The 14,218-nt window shown below is 44.3% G+C and overlaps 1 protein-coding gene and 1 pseudogene; one reads left to right on the plus strand and one right to left on the minus strand.

Annotated features, from left to right (window-relative positions):
* LOC138242764 (zinc finger protein 271-like) overlaps positions 1-14,218 on the plus strand; it is a 1,399,044-nt gene that overhangs the window by 231,849 nt on the left and 1,152,977 nt on the right.
* Positions 11,451-11,559, minus strand: LOC138219254 (5S ribosomal RNA; annotated as a pseudogene).

Here is a 14,218-nt window from a genome sequence, read left to right on the forward strand (position 1 = left end):
TCTTCCGCCTGAGAACAGTCACCCATTGCTACCCAACGCAGAATGATGATTGGCTGACACCATCTGACACCCCTCTGATTGGAGAAAAAAGACGTGCTGGTTTGCTATACATACTGTACCAGGAAGAGGATTTCTTTCTATTCAAAACGTGCATTTTAAAAGTTTAAGAAGTAAAAACCTTACAGCGTACACAGATTTCTAAACTGATCAGGATCGTTATCTTTGTCTTATGCATAATAATGTTCAACGCTCTGTCCAGCAAATTAATAATAAACTTTATTTTATATAGCTTTTTAAACGAATAAGTAATTAGATTGCTCATAAACCTAATCACTTGCTTTTTCTTTTTATTTAGGCTCAGATTTCAACTATAGACCGTATTATTAATAACCATAATAACAACCAACCAACAAAAACAACCATATAAACATAATACCAACCAAAAACATAGATAACAACCACAATACAAAATCAAATAATCAAACCATTTTACTCTCGCAAAGTCCTCCAATTATCATAATCCCGCCCCTTATGCAAAACCAAACCTTCCTCCCATCCCAGTTTATCCTGTTTATCATAAACAAAATCCACCTCAATTTTCAACATAAAGCATTACACAAAATCAATACCTCAACACTCCATACTCAACAACGATAATTCACAAACAGCCCGAACATGTAACTACACATTCCCAAACAGACCTAATTTCCATGGCCCCGCCCCTTATGCAAAACCAACATCCCTCCCCTGTTCTCTCTCTCCCCTGGCAGTTGTAATTGTTTTTATTTTCAAATAAATTTTAGCAAAGTCATGTATTTTAAAAATCTTAAGATTTTAATATTTATGTCTTTATTTATTGGTTTCATTAGTGACAAAGGCTAAACTTTCTTGGAAAAATGTCTTTTATGTAAACCATGTTTGCTATTAATTCATTCAGGGCTAAAATATGTTCATTGTCTTCTAATGAAAAAGGGTTCCTTTCGCCGTAGTCGGGAGCCTAGCCTTTAACTAGTAAGTACTGTATTTACTGGGTTTTTGAGGGGGGGGGGGGGGGGTGTCCTTCGCTGGAAATCTCGCCTCCTACTTTGAAAATACCCGTGAAACCGGTTCAATTCGTCACAGCCAGCACTCCTGCAGAGAGTTGGGTTGTACTTGCAGTGTATACAGTACACGCGTTATGCTCTTCGTTAATGTCTGTGAAGTTTTATTTAATCTCTGAGCCATACTGATTCTTCTGGAAGCCAGTTTCCGCCAGGGAGAAAAAAAAAACACACTATGGTATTCTCTCCAATGCAGTGCAGTTAAAAACATACCTCTGATGCTGCTCTTAAATGAATATCGTTTATGACCATCAGAAGCTTTATGCTCCTTTTCTTTTTTCCAGTGGATTAAACAGGGAGAGGCATTTCATGATGTACTTTTCACTGATGAAACAACAGTGGCTCTGGAACAGTTTTCAACCAAGTCGTTTTATAAAAAGGGGAGATATGTACACGTTACTGAAGCTAAAAGTTTAGCCTTTGTCACTAATGTAATCACTAAATAAAGACATATAGAAATCCCTACGTTACAGACTGTTTATGGCTGGTATTGGTAGTTTAAAGAAAAAATACACACCAGTATTCCACTTTCTCCCTAAACATTTTAAGCATCAGAGTCTTACATGTGGTTATTTCGAAAACGTTTGTACGTGCTCCTTCTTACCATGTTACTGTTTACTGTTACTGACCATATTAAGTTTAAGTGCCTGTGGGCACTTTTCCTGTCCGTGGGGTGTGGCTCGTCTTTCATTAGAAGGTTAGTCTGTTCTACTCTGAGAATGTAGAGGGGGTGGAAAGTGCCCGCTGTCATTTAATTAGTATTAAAATCTTAGTTATCTTTCTAGTTCACAGGTTTGCATGCATAATTTAATTTTGAAAGCCACTGAGACATCAGGTACTACTGTTGTATTTATGAAAAAGAAACAAAACAAAAAACATACTAACAACTGTGCCATCCTACTCCTTAGTTAATACATTTTATTATTCATAAACAGTTAACATTGTTAGCAAAATATTTTGAATTATATTTAACCCCATTTTTTCTTTAGTTTTGTATTTAACTTATTATATGATAGTCAGACTTAATGTATATTAATGTATATTCGAACAATGAAAATATATTTTTACAAGATTTTACATTAAGCACTTAAAATTAATATGGTTAAAAATAGTAAACTGTAACATGCTGTAACAAGATCGGTTAAACTGCGAAGAAAATCCTTTCAGAGAAAATGTTTCAGGTGTGAAGAACATAGATCTCCAATGCAATTTCAACCAAACCTGTTCCCACACACCCTGCCCCCACTACCATTAGAATATACACAAACATTTTAGCGTTTCATTCTGAGCAGAAGACCCTCACACCTGAAGAGTGCTGCCTGTGACGAATTAAACCGGTTTTACAGGTTTCAATCACAGACCATGTGACATGGGACTCAGTAAAGTAACACACAGCGCCACTGGATTTGATAATACTGTACCTAACCAAAATCCGCAATATGGAAACAGAACCTGTGTAATTGTTGATAGATGATGTACTCGTAACATTTTTTCAAGACGAACTACAACATTTAAAAAATGACTTGTATGTACTTGATATCTCTAATCAATCCACGGGTTCCAGCACAAAACGAAACTAAAACGCATACCGTTTAGCGCTTCTTATTAGTTTCTCAAAAGTAATTTGACCGTATGAAATGCATAATATAAACCTAGAAACATATACGTGAGCAGTACTTAAGCACTGTAGTATCGGTGTTAAGACATACCTCTCAAATACTGTAAATCAAGTTAAAAATATCTCAAGACCGATTCTGGTCGTAATGAAACCATGTTTCGTGTATGTTTTCTTATTCATCTTGAAATAACTCATTTCTAAATACCTTTTTCACTGTTAACATCTTGTAGCAACTTTGCGACAAAATATACACTCTGACAGTTCATCCTGCTACCAACATTAAATAAAACAAATCTTAAGATTTCTATATTTATGTCTTTATTTAGTGGTTTCATTCGAAGCTTACAATGTTTAGGGAGAAATGGAATACTGGTGTGTATTTTTTTCTTTAAAGTACCGAGACCAGCTATATACTGTATGTTTATGTTAAGATTTCCCTTCAGTGGTAAAATTAGATATGAATATTCAATACTTAAACGGGCACAGTTAAGACATTAAATATACATATACATATTGTATACAGTACAGTTTGCATACGTTAATATGTTTATGTTACGCGATTAAAAAATAAATAAAACTGAAAGGTCCAGCAACAGCTGGATTTGAACACACAACCTACCAGTTGGTAGGCACACACCTAGACCAGTAGGCTACAAGACAGCTTGCATAAGCAGCCAGGCGAAACAGCCCTACACAGCCCTGCCGCAGTACACGGATATAATCATACCGTTATTAAATTCTTGAGATACGCGATTCCATATTATATTCCCTTTTAATCAAATTCTAAAAGTATGCTTGTTGACTCCGGTATCACGTTAGTTAAAGACTTCGAAGTTTACAATGTTTAGGGAGAAATGGAATACTGGTGTGTATTTTTTTCTTTTCATGATAGGTGTCGCATTTTAAATCATTTTCGTAGTTAGAAATTATGAAACGCCCTGTTAAAAGCAAGGAAGTTTTTATGCCCGTTGAAGTAAAACAAAATGCCTGACAAAGTATGGCTTGGACAGATTCCAAGTGCTTGTACAAATGTGCTAAAGAAATTATACTTTGAGTATACAGCTTGTCCAAAGTCATCCATTATTAATACTATTAGTAATATCTTCAGTAAAGGCTTTGATGCATAAATATTTCTGATAAAGGTAGGTTGTGTACTTTTGTCCAACTGAGCAATCTTGCTTTCATAAAATATACCAACATTTTAATGACTGATGATTAACATGCTGTAATACACAGTTCAAAATTAAAAGCTCAAATGCTGTACATGAGAGGTTAAGCTCCCCCTGGCAGTTTTACAAGGCGACGCCGGATAGTTATGCGTGATGCCCCGGTGGGCGTTTCGCGGTATGCCGCAAAATACCTCACCCATTTTGAATGGCTGCATCTGTATAGATCACCTTTCCATCCTCCAGGTTTTCCTCCCAAAGCCTACGGTACCAACATCAACCCCTGCTGGCCAAGAGAGCAGAAGCTTGCAGCACCTGGTAATCCCAGAAAGTCTCCCATCCAAGTACTAACCAGGCCCAACCCTGCTTAGCTTCCAAGATCAGACAAGATTGGGATTGTGCGGGGCGAGGAGCTGGCCTAGGCTGCGTGCTTTGTGCTGTGGGTGCGAGCCGCTTGCAGGGGTTTGTACAGCTCATACTTACCTGGCAGGGGAGATACCTTGATCAGCCTGTAGGTGGAGTAGTTGGATTGTTTTATTGTTTTGTGGAAGCAGTGTTTGTTTTGCAGTTCACGAAATGGCAACTTTTGGATCCCGCAAGAATGCTGTGAGTTTTGAGCTTTTGGATGACCTCTTCATGGATTGTATGCAAATCAGCAGGAAAGTGTTGCAGAAGGAACTTGGCTTTGAACCTCGGCACTTGGATTTCATCTTCGCTCTCCCAGGTCAGAAAGCTTTTGAGGTTGTTTTTGCTACCTATTCTCTGTTTGAACAATGTGTGGATGTGTTTGAGGCAAAAAGAGGGAAAGTTCCTGCCCTTGAGAAGATCGACTTGCAGCCTCTGACACAGAGAGAGAGGAAAACGGTGCATGTTGTTATGTTCTCGGAACTGGCAAAGACAGAGGACATTCACACCTGGCTTAACCAGTACTGCACCGTCCACCATGGAACTGAGGTTAGAGATGTTGACGGTATAAAAACAGGAGCAAGGAAATTCGAGGTTCGCTTGCTACCGGACAATGTAAATGGAGGCTTAAGGCACCTGCCCTCTACAATCCGGCTGGGCGCCTGCAATGGCTATGTTTTTTATGTGGGACAATCAAAGGTGTGTTGGCGCTGTGGTGCTGTGGGACACCTGGCATCGTCCTGCACTGTGAAATGCTGCAAGACCTGTGGCAAACATTGACATTTAGCCTCTGACTGTTCAATGCTGCCAAAGTGCAATTTATGTGACTCGGAAGGACACGTTTTTAAGAACTGCCCTCACGCCTACGCCAATAAACTCAAAATGAGAAAGGATGAGGCAGTGCTTGTTTCAGCCAAACCGGCCCGAAAAGCCAAAGCAAACAACAAGTTAAACAAAGAACCCTTGTTGGACAAAGAGTCTCAGCCTCCAGCCAGGATCAGTCCTGCTGTGGTTCCGGGGCCGGTGGAAGAGAAATCCACTACGCCCCCACAACCGCAGACTGCACCAGACAAGCACGAGGGTTTGAAAACCCCCGAGAACAGCGAGGACCCCTCCCCCACTCCTGCTCCTCAGAACGAGGGCCAGTGTGGGGCCCCCTGGTGGAGCGGGTCCAGCGAGGATACCCAGGATTCAGCGGAGCTGCTTTTCTCAGACTCTGCAAGTGCTACAGATGTCCTCCTCTCCTCCATCCAGTCCATCACGGAGGATCTGCAGCAGCTGGTGGGTGAGGGGGAAGAGGAGACTGGTGCATCGGCTGCACCCCTTTCCCCTCAGTGCTCCCAGGAGCTGGACTTGAGGAAAAGGAAAAATGACTCTGTTTTCTCCCCGAGCGAGGAGGAAGGAGAGCATGGCGATGGGGACAGCTGGAACCCCTCCACCCCTCCCTCTACCCCCTTCCTTGAAATGGACTCTGTGAACGCTTTTAATGCTGCCACCCTGATGAAGGCTCATTCAGAGGATGGCTGGCAGGAAATTGGTAAGAAGAAAAAGAAGAAGGTAACAGGTGAGACCGAAGAGAAATGTGTTTTGTAAAGACTGGTTCCACTTTCTTATGTAATATGGCTCTAAACATAATTTCTCTTAACACCAGAGGTATCAATGACAGAATTAAATGCCAGCCTCCAGCAGAGAGAGGGAGATGTGTTGATGTTGCAGGAGTGTGCTTTAGCCTATCAAGAGAGGTATAAAAGCTTTGAAGATAGGTGGGATAAAGGGCCATCTGTTTGGTCAGGGGACAATAACAACAGAGCCTCTGGCGTGGCCATTCTTTTCAAAGGATGGGCTTTCAAATTGAAAAGTATTCAGAGGGTCATAGATGGCAGGTTGCTGTGTGTGGATGTGGAATATGGGATCGTTAACCTGCAGCTAATCAATGTGTAATGTCCTACTGACGTGGGAGGAAGGGTGGAGCTACTCAAGGCACTCTCTTCCCTATTGTTATGTACCACAGACGTGATAGTGGGAGGGGATTTTAATTGTATCTTAGAGCACACAGACAGGCAGTCTAGCTCTCCGATAAAATTGGATTCCAGCTCACTGGCCCTGCAAAACTTAGTTCAAGACTTTAAACTCTCAGACACATTTAGATGTATATATCCCACAACAGCAGGATATACATGGTCAGGGAGGAATAGCAGCTCCAGAATTGACTATTGCTTTGTCTCAGAGAGAGTGAAAGCTGTTGGGGTCACTCTTCAGCCTGTCTTCTTCTCAGATCATCAGGCTTTAGGGTGTAGAGTGGAACTCCAGGGCGGGACTGTCTTTGGCCCAGGCCTCTGGAAACTCAACACAAAGCTGCTAGAGAACGAGGGGGTAGTATCCCGCTACAAGGAGAAACTATCAAAGTGGCTATCCTTGTAGTGTGTGTACAGGTCAGTAGGAGAGTGGTGGGAGGAGGTGAAGGTGAGGACAAAGGCCTTTTTCATGGCTGAAGGAAGGAAGGCTGCTGCCAGACGGAGAGGAGTGCTAGCCAGGAAACAGAGGCAGCTGCACACGATGCTGCACAGTGGCTTCGATGTGCTCGAGGATATCACCCTTTTAAAAAAGGACATCCGGAGCATAGCCGAAGAAAGTAGTCGAGGAGTGCTGTTAAGAAGCAGAGTGCAGTTCTTGGAAGAAAATGAGAAGTGTACTCGCTTCTTTTTCAGGAAAGTGGTAGGCTCCAAGTCTGTCATGGAAAGTGTAGTTGATGAGGAGGGACGAGAGAGAACAGAGCCGAGTGCTATCCTCTCCTGCACCGAGGCCTTCTACTCAAGACTGTACAGCTCTACAGAGATGAAGAAATTCATTTTTTTACCTCAAAGCTAGAAAACGTTTTGAGTGAAGAAGATAGGGAAGTACTTGAGAGGGATTTGACAGTAGAAGAGCTGAGACAGGCTATGGAGAGCTTACAGAAGGGGAAAACTCCGGGTGCTGACGGGCTCCCTAAAGAATTTTATTGCACCTTTTGGGATCTGCTTCAGGATCCGCTACTGCTCCTATTCGAGGAAAGCTATAAGACAGAATTGCTGCCTGACTCCTTAAGAGAAGGCACTATCTCTCTCTTGTTTAAGAAAGGAGCAAAGAATGACATAAAGAACTGGAGACCCCTCAGTCTGTTAGGTGTGGACACTAAGATCCTGTCCAAAGCCCTTTTCCTGCGCCTACAAAATGTAGTGGCCTAACTGGTAGGAAAAGAACAGACTTGTGGGATAGCAGGACGCCTGATGAGCGACAACCTGGCCTTGTTGAGGGATGTCTGTCTGTACTCAGAGGATCGCTCCCTCCCTCTGTGCATTTTAGGTGTAGACCTAGAAAAGGCCTTTGACTGCCTAAACCGGCAGTACTTAACATCGGTACTTGAGCACATGAAGTTTGGCCCCATCATGAGAAAGTGGATTAACCTGCTGTAAACAGGTAGCAACAGCAGAGTAATGGTGAATGGCAATAGATCACGCCCCTTTGAAGTCTGTTCAGGGGTGAGAGAGGGCTGCCCATTATCCTCCTTGTTATTCGTTTTGGCTATGGAGCCCTTAGCCTGTGCCTTGCGCCAGGATCAGGCCATTAATGGGATACCAGTGCCTGGAAGTGGAAGAGGAGAGGTAAAGACATCTCTATACATGGATGACGTCACCCTGCTCCTCTCTGACAATGCCTCAATTAGCAGAGCTCTGCAGTGCTGTGATCGTTTCTCTTTGGCTTCCTCTGCAAAAATTAACAAATCTAAGAGTGAGATTTTTTATCAGAACTGGAGGGAGCCAAAAGAAGGAAATGATCTCAGGCTGCAAGAGAAGAGAATTAAGGTCCTGGGGGTGTATTTTGGAGAAGACATGGGAACAATAAATTGGCAGAACAAATTTCCAATCTTAAACAAAAAACTGATGCAATGGAAGGACCGAGACCTCACCATGACAGGGAAGGTGCTGGTCATCAAAGCCGAGCTCTTGCCTGTCTTGAATTTTCTGGCTTCTACCTTCCCAATCCCACACCGTGTTGCGGTGGTGCTGAGAAGATTGATGTTTCAATTTCTATGGGGTGGGAAGCAGGAAAGACTCAGAAGGGAAATAATGTACAGGCCGCTACCCTCAGGGGGGAAGTCTGTCCCAGATATTGCTACGAAGCTGCTGTGCATTTTTCTGGCCTCTGTGCTGAGAGGCTTTGCAACAGCACCTGCAGCGCGTACCTGGACTTATTTTTCCAGGCTCTGGGTAGGTAGGGAGGTGTTCAGAGTGTGGGGTGTCAGACCCAAGCTGGATGTCCCACTCTCTGACACATGCCCTGCAATTTATGGGACAGTTAAAAGTTTTCTAAGATCTCACCCAATTGGCCATATTCCCCTCCGAGATGTCAGCCTCCAAAAACTGGAAGATTTAATTGCACCCCAGAAGAATAGGCAGACCCATGTGATCATTTTAACAATCAGCCCAAACAAGGAAGGTGTGGAAACACACATCCTCTAAGTTTCTGTGCAACATTCACAGAGACGTAGCCTGAAATGTCATCCACCAGTGCTTACCGGTGCGAACTTTCTTGTACCGTAGGGCCTCACCCCCAGCCCTCACTGCGTTAGGGTGGGCTGCGGTGAGGAGGAGACTGTGACCCATCTCCTGTGGTCCTGCTTTTTTGCTAAGACCTTCTGGGCCCAGTTTGAACACTGGTTGCAAGCTCTCTCGCCCCAATTTTCCCTGACCGCTGCTTTCATTATATACGGCATCTCTCCTGACAAACTTCCTCCTGACATGTTTGACAGGATCTGGGCCATGGTGAACAGTGGGAAAGACGCTCTGTGGAGAGTGAGGAACATGGGGCTGTTCAAAGGCATCAAGGTCCCAGTCAAGGCAGCAGGTAGCCTGGCCCTGTTCATCACCCGAAAGAACTATTACCTCAGAGATCTGTGGAAAGAAGGGAGGGAGGAAGCAGAAAATCTGTGGGAAATAGAGGGCATAGGACAGTATCTCAAGATGCTTGTGGTAGTGGGGGACTGCGTTCGCGCTCTCCCCCGATGTGCTTGGTCCAATATCAGATACAGAAGATTTCCGACACCACGAATCATGTGCTTGCTATAGGGTCCCAGTTTGAAAGGAATCGATGACGCTACTAGTTCTATATAGTTCTATTCTATTATTTACTTATAGGTCCAGAGAACCAATTCAAGCTGGTTACACTACTCCTTCCGGACATTCATTCCCTTTTCAAAGTGAGTCTTTTTGCTGTAGTTTGCATTACTTAGGATGATTATCGAGGTTAGCCTTTATTTGGTCATGGGGGGCCTCGGTACTGTATGCTTATTCTAAAGACAGTTTCACCCATTTTCTGATTGCTAGGATCTGTACCAGTGCAGACATGTCAAACAGTGAATGGCTGTACCTCTATTGCATCCGTGCTCAATGAATGAAATCAGTACTAAGTGAATATATGTATAGTTATGTAGCGCCGAGGCTTATTAATAAGGCAGAATTAAGTGTTTCTGAGCTTTCCCAAATGAGGCCCCATTTCTCTGTTCATCTCTGTGGTGCAGCCACAGAGAAACTATTCATGCAGGCTGATTTAAGGTTCCTTTGATAAGGACAGCTCCCAAAGGGGGATGCACTTAGCTAAGCCTGGCTATCATAATCAATGGTCATCCATTGGCGCCTATCTGTCTAGGGAGTGCCAGATGGACATCTGGACTGCATTCCTAAGTGTCAGGATTAAGTGACTCATATTTCACCTTGATCAACCAATCAGGGACTGGTAGGGCCGAGTAACCCACGTGGGACTCTGATGCCCATGGAACTTTCAGCCAATCAACGAGCTGAAGTTCCTCCAGGTAAAAACAGGCAACACAGAGAGCCTGAGAGATTCAGTAAGATTCAGAGAGATTCAATGGAGAATTCTGTGGACTTTCCTAAAGGGAATTCAAAGGAGAATTCCAGGGCAGGACGGCCTAGGAGCAGAAGGCTCCCAAGGGCAGGACATTCTCGCAGCGCGCCTCCTGACCATCCTGAGACTCAGCCCGGACAACCATGGAACGGCCAGTGTGTCCGAGTGCCAGAACTTTCCCTTGTTCTAAGAGTCTAGAGCGGAGGTTGCCAGAGAGTAACCAGAGGATCCAACCGAGGTTAGCACCAGCAGCAGGCCTCGTGAACACGTCGGAACTGTGGACAGCTGAATCACTATTCAGAACTAGCTCTTCATCTGGAACGAACCGTTCCTCTTCCTGACTTGCTGGGACCCACAGTCATCTTTTCTCCTGTGCACAAACTTTGCTAGTTAAAGCCAACACTAACTAGCCGGTCAGTGAGCAACAGCAGTGCACCGTCGCAAGCCGCACAGCAACAAGCCTGCAACTGTTTCTTTGTGCCCGCAGGAGATCTGAATCCCCAGAGATTGGATGAGTATTCAACTTCAATGCATTACAGCTCGAGAACTCAATTGTTATCCCAACCAATTGATATCAATTTAATTCCTAAGAGTTATGTACTTGTTTTGAGTATCTAATGTAGAAGTTATAACCAAGTTCATTTACGAAACGGTCTAAATGAATGATATACTGAACGTATGTCCTCTTGATATGTGTAACACTTTGTAACTGATTGAATATATATCTTTTGTATTCTGATAACCCTCTCGATAAGATATGTTAGGTTTATATGCATATTTTATGTATTAATAAATGTATCCTCGTGTATTAGTACCTGTGTGTGTGCGTTGTTTGAGTTATGTCGCATGGTTGGATTCTAAAGCCATCAAAAGAATCAACTTTGTGATTTACTGCTACAATTGATAATTGTTCCAGTAAATGCCCAAACCCTACAGAACTGGTGCCTTCAGAGAGCCACTACATTTAATTTTGCTATGGCAACGTTACATATTTGGCGTCCCTGAACGGCTATGAATGATTACAGTTATATGAAAAACAAGTGGTTTATTGATTGATCTTCATTTGCAGATTTAGAGGCAGCTTCGATATTCGTTTTACAAACAGGTTTTTTTATATGTATGAGTCGCACACATGCCATAGCAACAAAACATCTCTAGAAATGAGGCTATAGATCACTTTTCTTGGAAATGTCCTTACTTCCGGCTTTCCTCCCAAAGCCTACGGCACCAGTGGCGACCTCCGCTGGCTGAGAGAGCAAGAGCTTACAGCACCTAGTATTCCCAAGCGGTCTCCCATCCAAGTACTAACCAGACCTGACCCTGCTTAGCTTCCAAGATCAAATATGTTCAGGGCGGTATGGCCATAAGCTAAAGCGATGGCACCTGACACGCTACTTGAAGCTGTTTGGCGGGGTTTCTGTGTCCCCTGAGCGGGACTAAAGGATCGTTCATTTGCAATTCTTTGGAAAGGAGCTTCTTTCGAAATCAATGCGTGGCTGGATGTTCGCAAATGTGCTCCCTTGTGTTGGCTTGTCCTGCACTCGATAAGGACAAACAGGTATCAGCTTGTTCCCTCCTCCCACCCGCCTCTGTGTACAGTAGAGCCTCCTGTCCTGACTTGAGGAGCTCACCCAGCTGTGCCTGGAGAGAAGCCAGGGTATTGGCTTGTTCACCTCTCCCATCCCTCTCTGCGTACAGTAGAGCCTCCTTTCCTGACTGGAGGAGCTCACCCAGCTGTGTCTAAAGAAAAGCCAGGGTATCGGCTTCAACAACCGGGCTGGGCAGCTTGTTCCCTTCTCCCACCCCCCTCTGTGTATAGTTGAGCCTCCTGTCTTTACTGGAGGACCTCATCCAGCTGTGTCGGGAGAGATGCCAGGGTATCGGCTTGTTCCACACCACCACCCCTCTCTGTGTACAGTAGAGCCTCCTGTCCTGACTGGAGGAGCCCACCCAGCTGTGCCTGGAGAGACAGCAGGGTATCAGCTTGTTCCCCTCTCCCACCCCCCTCTGTGTACAGTAGCGCCTCCTGTCCTGACTGGAGAAGCTGATCCAGCTGTGTCTGGAGAGGAGCCAGAGTATCAGCTTGTTCCACACCCCCACAGCTCTCTGTGTACAGTAGAGCCTTCTGTCCTGACTGGAGGAGCTCATCCAGCTCTGTCTGTAGAGAAGCCAGAGTATCAGCTTGTTCCATACCCCCATCTCTCTCTATGTACAGTAGTGCCTCCTGTCCTGACTGGAGGAGCTCATCCAGCTGTGTTTGGTGAGAAGCCAGGGTATCGGCTTAATCCACACCCCCACCCCTCTCTGTGTACAGTAGAGCCTACTGTACTGACTGGAGGAGCTTGAAGGCATCCTCTCACGAGGCACCAATAAATATAGGTGTCTTGTGCATTTAACAGGACAATTATTAATTGTAGCAGTAAGTCACAAAATGATTCTTTGATGGTTATTAGAAGACCGACCCAGCAGGATAACTCAGCAACGCACACACACATGGATACTAATACACGAGAATACATTTATTATTACATAAAATGTGCATATCAACATAACAGATCTTATAGTGAGGGTTAGCAGAATACAAAAGGTATATATTCAATCACAAAGAGTTACAAACCAAGAGGGACATACACTCTGTATATCATTCATTTAGACCGTTTTGTAAATGAACTTTGTTAAAACTTGTACATTAGATACTCAAAAGCAAGTACGAGACTCATAGGAATTAAATTGATATCAACTCAGGTTGATGTAACAATTGAATTCTCGAGCTGTAATGCAGAATGTTGAATACTCATCCACTCTGTGGGGATCCAGATCTCCCACAGACGCAAAGAAGCAGTGGCAGGCTGTTGCTGCATGCAATCGGTGCTCTCTGGCCCTCTCTGGCTCTGCTGGTGCCAGGCAGTGCTGGTTCGACGTGAGAGAAGAAGAAGAAGAGAGATTTCTGCTGCGGTGCGCTGCTGATGCTCTCTGAAGACCGGCTAATCAGTGTTGGCTTAAACTAATGAGAGATTGCACACAGAAAAATGACTACAGATCCGAGCAAGTCACACTCTTTAGACAGGAAGAAGACCGGTTCGTTCTTGATGTAGTGCGAGTCCTGAATACTGATATTCAGCTGTCCACAGCTCCGACCGTAGTTCACTCATTGATCAGGTGAGCGTTCGCGGTGGGTTCATGAGGCTTGCTGCTGGGCTAACCTCGGGTGGAGCCTTTGGTTACACTGGCAACCTCCGTTCTCGACTCTTAGAACAAGGAAAAGTCCTGGCACTCGGACACATTGGCCGTTACGTGACTGTCTGAGCTGAGTCTGAGGATGTCCAGGAGGAGCTGGAGTTTTACCTGGAGGAACTACGGTCGCTCATTGGTTGAAAGTTCCATGAACATTCGAGAATCATTTTGTGACTTACTGCTACAATTAACAATTGGCCCAGTAAATGCACAAGTCCCTACTGTTATTGGTGCCTCGTGAGAGGATAATTAACCGTGAACTCTGACCTTGGGGTTGTAAACCACTTGGGATGAGACTCTCCCTTGGAATCTCCCAGACAGTGAGGCACCAGAGATGACCATTAATTAGGGTGGCTGATGTGTCTCAGCTTTGGGAGTTGTTCCTTATCAGAACACTCTTTCAGCTAGAAAAACACCTTAAATGTGAACAACACGGAATGGCCTCTCTGTATCAAGCACCACTTGAGATGAGGGAGAGAGACTGGCAAGGGAGCAGCAAACTTAATTCCTGTATTTTAATAAACCCTGCCGCTACAATGGTCTCTCTCCTGTGTGAATGCGCTGGTGGGTTTTTAAGTCACTGGACCGAATAAAACTCTTCCCACACTGACTGCAGCTGAACGGTCTCTCTCCTGTGTGAATGCGCTGGTGGGTTTTTAAGTCACTTGACCGAATAAAACTCTTCCCACACTGACTGCAGCTGAACGGTCTCTCTCCTGTGTGAATGCGCTGGTGAGTTACTAAGTTACTTGACCGACTAAAACTCTTTCCACACTGACTGCAGCTGAATGGTC

Source organism: Lepisosteus oculatus, chromosome 14 (assembly GCF_040954835.1).
Source record: "Lepisosteus oculatus isolate fLepOcu1 chromosome 14, fLepOcu1.hap2, whole genome shotgun sequence".
NCBI classification, from domain to species: domain Eukaryota; kingdom Metazoa; phylum Chordata; class Actinopteri; order Semionotiformes; family Lepisosteidae; genus Lepisosteus; species Lepisosteus oculatus.